This window comes from Capricornis sumatraensis, chromosome 1 (genome assembly GCF_032405125.1).
Source record: "Capricornis sumatraensis isolate serow.1 chromosome 1, serow.2, whole genome shotgun sequence".
In the NCBI taxonomy this organism is placed as follows: Eukaryota; Metazoa; Chordata; class Mammalia; order Artiodactyla; family Bovidae; genus Capricornis; species Capricornis sumatraensis.
The window spans coordinates 222,454,137-222,460,571 of record NC_091069.1 but is presented as its reverse complement, the minus strand read 5'-3'; positions in this window follow the sequence as shown (position 1 = coordinate 222,460,571).

Here is a 6,435-nt window from a genome sequence, read left to right as displayed (position 1 = left end):
AAAGAGGAGAGCGAAAAAGTTGGCTTAAAGCTCAACATTCAGAAAACGAAGATCATGGCCTCTGGTCCCATTACTTCATGGGAAATAGATAGGGAAACAGTGTCAGACTTTATTTTGTTGGGCTCCAAAATCACTGCAGATGGTGATTGCAGCCATGAAATTAAAAGACGCTTACTCCTTGGAAGAAAAGTTATGATCAACCTAAATAGCATATTCAAAAGCAGAGACATTTCTTTGCCGACTAAGGTCTGTCTAGTGAAGGCTATGGTTTTTCCTGTGATCATGTATCCTGTGGTCATGAATGGATGTGAGAGTTGGACTGTGAAGAAGGCTGAGCGCCAAAGAATTGATTCTTTGAACTGTGGTGTTGGAGAAGACTCTTGAGAGTCCCTTGGACTGCAAGGAGATCCAACCAGTCTGTTCTGAAGGAGATCAGCCCTGAGATTTCTTTGGAAGGAATGATGCTAAAGCTGAAACTGCAGTACTTTGGCCACCTCATGCGAAGAGTTGACTCATTGGAAAAGACCCTGATGCTGGGAGGGATTGGGGGCAGGAGGAGAAGGGGACGACCGAGGATGAGATGGCTGGATAGCATCACTGACTGGATGGACGTGAGTCTGAGTGAAATCCTGGAGTTGGTGATGGACAGGGAGGCCTGGTGTGCTGAGATTCATGGGGTTGCAAAGAGTCGGACTCGACTGAGTGGCTGAACTGAACTACATCCCACAGAGTGGGGAGGGGGGAAGCAATTTGCATCCTGTGTGTTCATCTTCTCCTGTGAGAACTCCAAAATTACAATTTGCTGCTGAACAACCATTGAAAGGAAAATGTTGGATTCCACCATAAAGATACCCCACATCCAAGGGCAAAGGAGAAGCCCCAGCAAGATGGTACAAGGGGAGAAATTGCGTTTAGAATCAAATCCCATACCCACCAGAGACACTTGGAGGGCTAAAACAAAACTCGTGTGCACTAGAACCCAGAAACCCCACAGGGACTGAGCCAGAACTGTGTTTGAATGTCTCCAGTGGATGTACGGATCACCAGTGGACTGCTGCAGGGGCTCTGGATGCAGTATACCTGGGTATGGCATAAGCCTTCTTGGAGGAGGTCACCATTAACCCCACCATAGAACCACAAGAACTTCCACAGGACTGGGGAAACAGACTCTTCCAGGGCACAAATAAAACCATATGTGCCCCAGGACCCAGGAAAAAGGAGCAATGACCCCACAAGAGACTGACTCAAACTTGCTCATGCATGTCCAGGAGTTTCCAGGGGAGATGTGGGTCAGAAGTGGCCTGGAAAAAAGTCAGTTTTCATTCCAATCCCAAAGAAAGGCAATGACAAAAAATGATCAAATAACTACACAATTGCACTCATTTCACACACTAGCAAATTAATGCTCAAAATTCTCCATGCCAGGTTTCAAAACAGTACCTGAACCTTGAATTTACAGATGTTTAAGCTGGATATAGAAAAGGCAGAGGAACCAGAGATGAAATTGCCAACATCTGTTGGATCATTGAAAAAGCAAGAGAGTTCCAGAAAAGAATCTACTTCTGCTTTATTAACTATGCCAAAGTCTTGACTGTGTGGATCAGAACAAACTGTGGAAAATTCTGAAAGAGATGGGAATACCAGTCCACCTCACCTGTCTTCTGATAAATCTGTGTGCAGGTCAAGAAGCAACAGTTAGAACTGGGCATGGAAAAACAGACTGGTTCTAAATTGGGAAGGGAGTAGGTCAAGGATGTATATGTCACCCTGCTTATTTAACTTCTATGCAGAGTACATCATGCAAAATGCTGGACTGGATGAAGCACAAGCTGTAATCAAGACTGCTGGGAGAAACATCAATAACCTCAGATATGCAGATGACACCACCATTATGGCAGAAAGTGAAGAAGAACAAAAGAGCCTCTTGATGAAAGTGATAGAGGAGAGTGAAAAAGTTGGCTTAAAACTCAGTATTCAGAAAACTAAGATCATGGCATCCAGTCCCATCAGTTCATGGCAATTAGATGGGGAAGCAATGGACACAGTGAGAGACTTTATTTTCTTGGGCTCCAAAATCACTGCAGATGGTGACTGCAGCCATGAAATTAGAAGACACTTGCTCCTTGGAAGAAATGCTATGACCAACCTAGACAGCATATTGAAAAGCAGAGACATTACTTTGCCAGCAAAATTCCATCTAGTCAAAGGTATGGATTTTTTAGTAGTCATGTATGGATGTGCGAGTTGGATTATAAAGAAAGCTGAGCACCGAAGAATTGATGCTTTTGAACTGCTGTGTTGGAGAAGACTCTTGAGAGTCCCTTGGATGGCATGGTGATCCAATTAGTCCATCCTAAAGGAAATCAGTCCTGAATACTCATTGGAAGGACTGATGCTGAAGCTGAAACTCCAATATTTTGGCCACCTGATGTGAAAAACTGACTTATTGGAAAAGACCCTGATGCTGGGAAAGATTGAGGGCAGGAGGAGAAAGAGACAACAGAGGATGAGATGGTTGAATGGCATCACCTACTCAATGGAAATGTGTTTAAGTAAGCTCTGGGAGTTGGTGGTGAACAGGGAGTCCTGGAATGCTACAGTCCTTGGGGTCACAAAGAGTTGGACAAGACTGAGTGACTGAACTGAATCGATAATCCAAAAACTAGCCTTTAACTAAATGTTATTGATACATGTCTAAAAATAAATATGAAGATATAAAATGGTTAAAGGAAGCTTCCAGATAATAAGGAAAATAACAACCAAATAGTTCAAACTAAATTTTATCTTTGATCTACTGGCCACTCTTGACAAGTAGTAGTATATTTTTCTATTTTAGATGGCAAAAGTTTCTTATAATCAACAAACCTGTCTCACTCAAAAGCCTATTGATTTTGCATGTATAATTTTTCCACGCTTTGAATATATTTTTGACAAGATTTCACTTCTGAAAATTAGATTTTCTCATGTATCTTGTCACTTATTGCTCTGTTTCCAGTCTATATCAAGATTATAGTTGTTTCCTATAACTATTTACTATGTTTAAAACCTCACAATATATACTGTCTTCTTTTGAATGTGCAAAAATTCAACTCTCAAAACCAGAGTAGTAAAACTATCAAGGTGACTTTTATACTCAGAAGACTAATAGATCAACCAACAATCGTACGTCAGTAACTTTATCTTTTACTTTACAAAAGGAGGGAAGCTAAAGATAATTGTATATGTTTATAAAATCATACCATAATTTTAATCATCTGAACACTACTGTCAAACCTGTCTTGTTTGCCAAGCCCAACATATAAGAAAAGGTGACAAATGAAAAAGAGCTGATTTTTTCCTACAATAATTATATGCAAAATAAATAGTTTAGTACATTTGTAGTTTTTAGGATGAATAGAAAAGTCTAATTAATGTACAGAGATAACCATAGTGTGCAAATATCAATAAGTTGATGATAAAGAGTTAGTTTCTAGGCTTAAAATAGCTTGCAACTGATTTGAGGATAAATTAAAAGACCTTGGAGACTTGTCAATGATCTCACTGTCAATAATGTTAATGCTTATAAATGTAGACATATTTCTTTTTCTTTAAGATATCTAAGATTCCTGTTCTGTAAGAAAGTGGCTTTCTTTCCTATCTGATAGTCTGGAAATCTATAAGTCATAGACAGAAACCAAGGAGTATATTGTGGCAACATTTCCATAAGAGAAAAATATTCTTTGTTCCTCTATTGACTTATCATGCCTAAATAAGATTTTTATTGAAACTATGCAAATAATATAATAAAAAGTCACAGAACACACTAAAGGCATTCATTAACATGTACTGATTCTAAGGGTGATCTTTTACTAAATTGTTAAAATATCAAGTTATCTTTAATAGGTGGCTTCTCTGTTCTTATTTTGTTCATTATTATAATAGCCATAGTCTTTCAATACTATAATCAAAAAGTGATTTTTGCTTTTCATTCACCCTTGCCTAAAGGCCCCTCCTAAAGAAACATGAAAAAAAAATGATGACTTCAGTAAAGGAATTGATCACACACTCTTAACTACTGATTCTATAAGGAACAGCCTTTAGCATACAGCTCCCAGGAGCAGAAAGGATTTCTAGCATTCTTGGTATATATGCATATAACTATGTGATAATAGACTTCCTCAAAACTCCAAGTCAGACAAATAAGAAGCAATTACTTCAGACTGAATGACTCTAAAGAGAAAATTTAGTTGTACTTAATGTGTGGGTTTTTTTTTTTTTTACTAAGTAGGAGAATATTTACTTTTCTTTTTAATCTGTCAATCTTAACAGGCTATCCTATTACAAATAGTAAAATTCTTTAAATGGTTTATTATTTAAGCCCTTAATATACAAAATAAACATAATTTGAAAAATTTTAAGAAGATGATTTAAGAAGATGGTTTAATTCAAAGGTACATTATTGGTTCTTGTTGGCAGAACTGCTCAGAACAATGGTTAAATATTAGGCAAAATGCCTTTAGTGTGTTCTGTGATTTTTTATTATAATATAATTATTTGCATAGTTTCAATAAGAATCTTATTTACTAAGGCATGATAGATCAATTGAAGAACAAAGAATATTTTTCTCATATGGAAATGTTGCCACAATATACTCCTTGGTTTCTGTCTATGACTTATAGATTCCCAGACTATCAGATAGGAAAGAAAGCCACTTTCTTACAGGACAGGAATCTTGGAAATCTTAGAGAAAAAGAAATATGTCTACATTTATAAGCATTGCAGGCAGAACTTAGTAGGGATACACTGGTTGTTTTCTGAAGGTAAGCCTTGTAATAAGTGATTAACTTATGGCCCTCAGTTCTTTACAAACCCTTCAGAGAGAAATTAAATATCACACTCTAGTTTCATATGGTTCACAGTAATCACAATAAGAACATTTTTGGTTATTAATTGCAATAAAATAAAATAAAATAAAATAAAAACAGCCAAATAAACAAAACACCACATTATTGACACTGAATTAGAAATAGCTATACAAACAGCTTTGGTCAAAGTTCCACTTATGTGGGAATGATATTTGACCAGAAACAGGGGCTGAGAGTGCAAAACAGATCCTTGCTCTGCTGCCTTTTTTATCAAGCACATAATATAACAGAAAAAAAGGGATTCACATCCTCTTAAAAGGATAAATTTAAAGCAGAAACATTCTTTCAGAGCATTTTCTAAGTAAGTAAAACCTTGAGCCCTTTTGCTAAGCTGCTGTCTCCCTGACTTTTGAAATACTGATGACTGGAGATATACGATGACCTTTGGCCCTGGCAGATATAAAAATCAAGTGAGCAAACTGCTGTTTTCCCACCTTGAACAGAAAACCTATAACTGTGGTAATATTTATGTTTGCTTGTTTTTGGTTTTTACTTTCTCTGTGTGTTTGGCTTTCTTTTGGTAGCTACTTATTCTGAAGTCATTTTTGTAAACATTGCCAGAAGAGGGAAAATATTTTTAAAAGCTTGTGTCCCTCTGAGTTTTCCTTCCCGAGATGATGTAGTGAGCAGCACAGTATCACCTGCAGATGGAGCAGGAACCAAAAAATTTCTAGTGGTTCAACTGAAATGTTTTACTGTGAGTTTGTCTAGTTTAGTTTTATAAATCTGCGTAACGTATTGACATTAGATCATTTACGCTTTATTTCTGCATCTTTTCACTGAATTTGTTTCAGTAAAATTACTTGCTAAAAATAGTTGCTCAGTTTGAATAAGATTCTTAACAAATGTTAGATCCTTCCTTGTTCCAATGATGACAATATTCACTTTGTGATCTTTCTGGGAACATTTTTTTTTAAAGACAGTTTTCAATTTTCCAGGATGTGATTCCAAAATAGCTTGATTTTCAGTTGTATAGAAAAAGAGCCAGTAAGAAAAATGAGAGGTTGCCAGTGATCCCTAATCCCTTATGTACACTAAATCTCTGAAAGTAGTATTAGTATGTTCTGGATTCAAAAGGAAAATTAAAACTATCTCTTCATGGGAAGAAAGGATAATCTGGGGGACTACACTGCCTCTCAGTGGTTCATCTAATATTTTCCTCAATGACAAAATGTTTTATAAAATAAAAAATCTAAGTTCAGTTCAGTTCAGTTGCTCAGTCATGTCTGACTCCTTGCAACTCCATGGACTGCAGCACGCCAGGACTCCCTGTCCATCACCAACTCCTGGAGTTTACTCAAACTTATGTCCATCAAGTCGGTGATGCCATCCAGCCATCTCATCCTCTGTCGTCCTGTTTTCCTCCTGCCTTCAATCTTTCCCAGCACCAGGGTCTTTTCCAGTGTGTCAGTTCTTGGCATCAGGTGGCCAAAGTATTGGAGTTTCAGCTTCAGCATCAGTCCTTCCAGTGAATATTCAGGACTGATTTTCTTTAGGATTGACTTGTTAGATCTCCTTGTGGTCCAAGGGA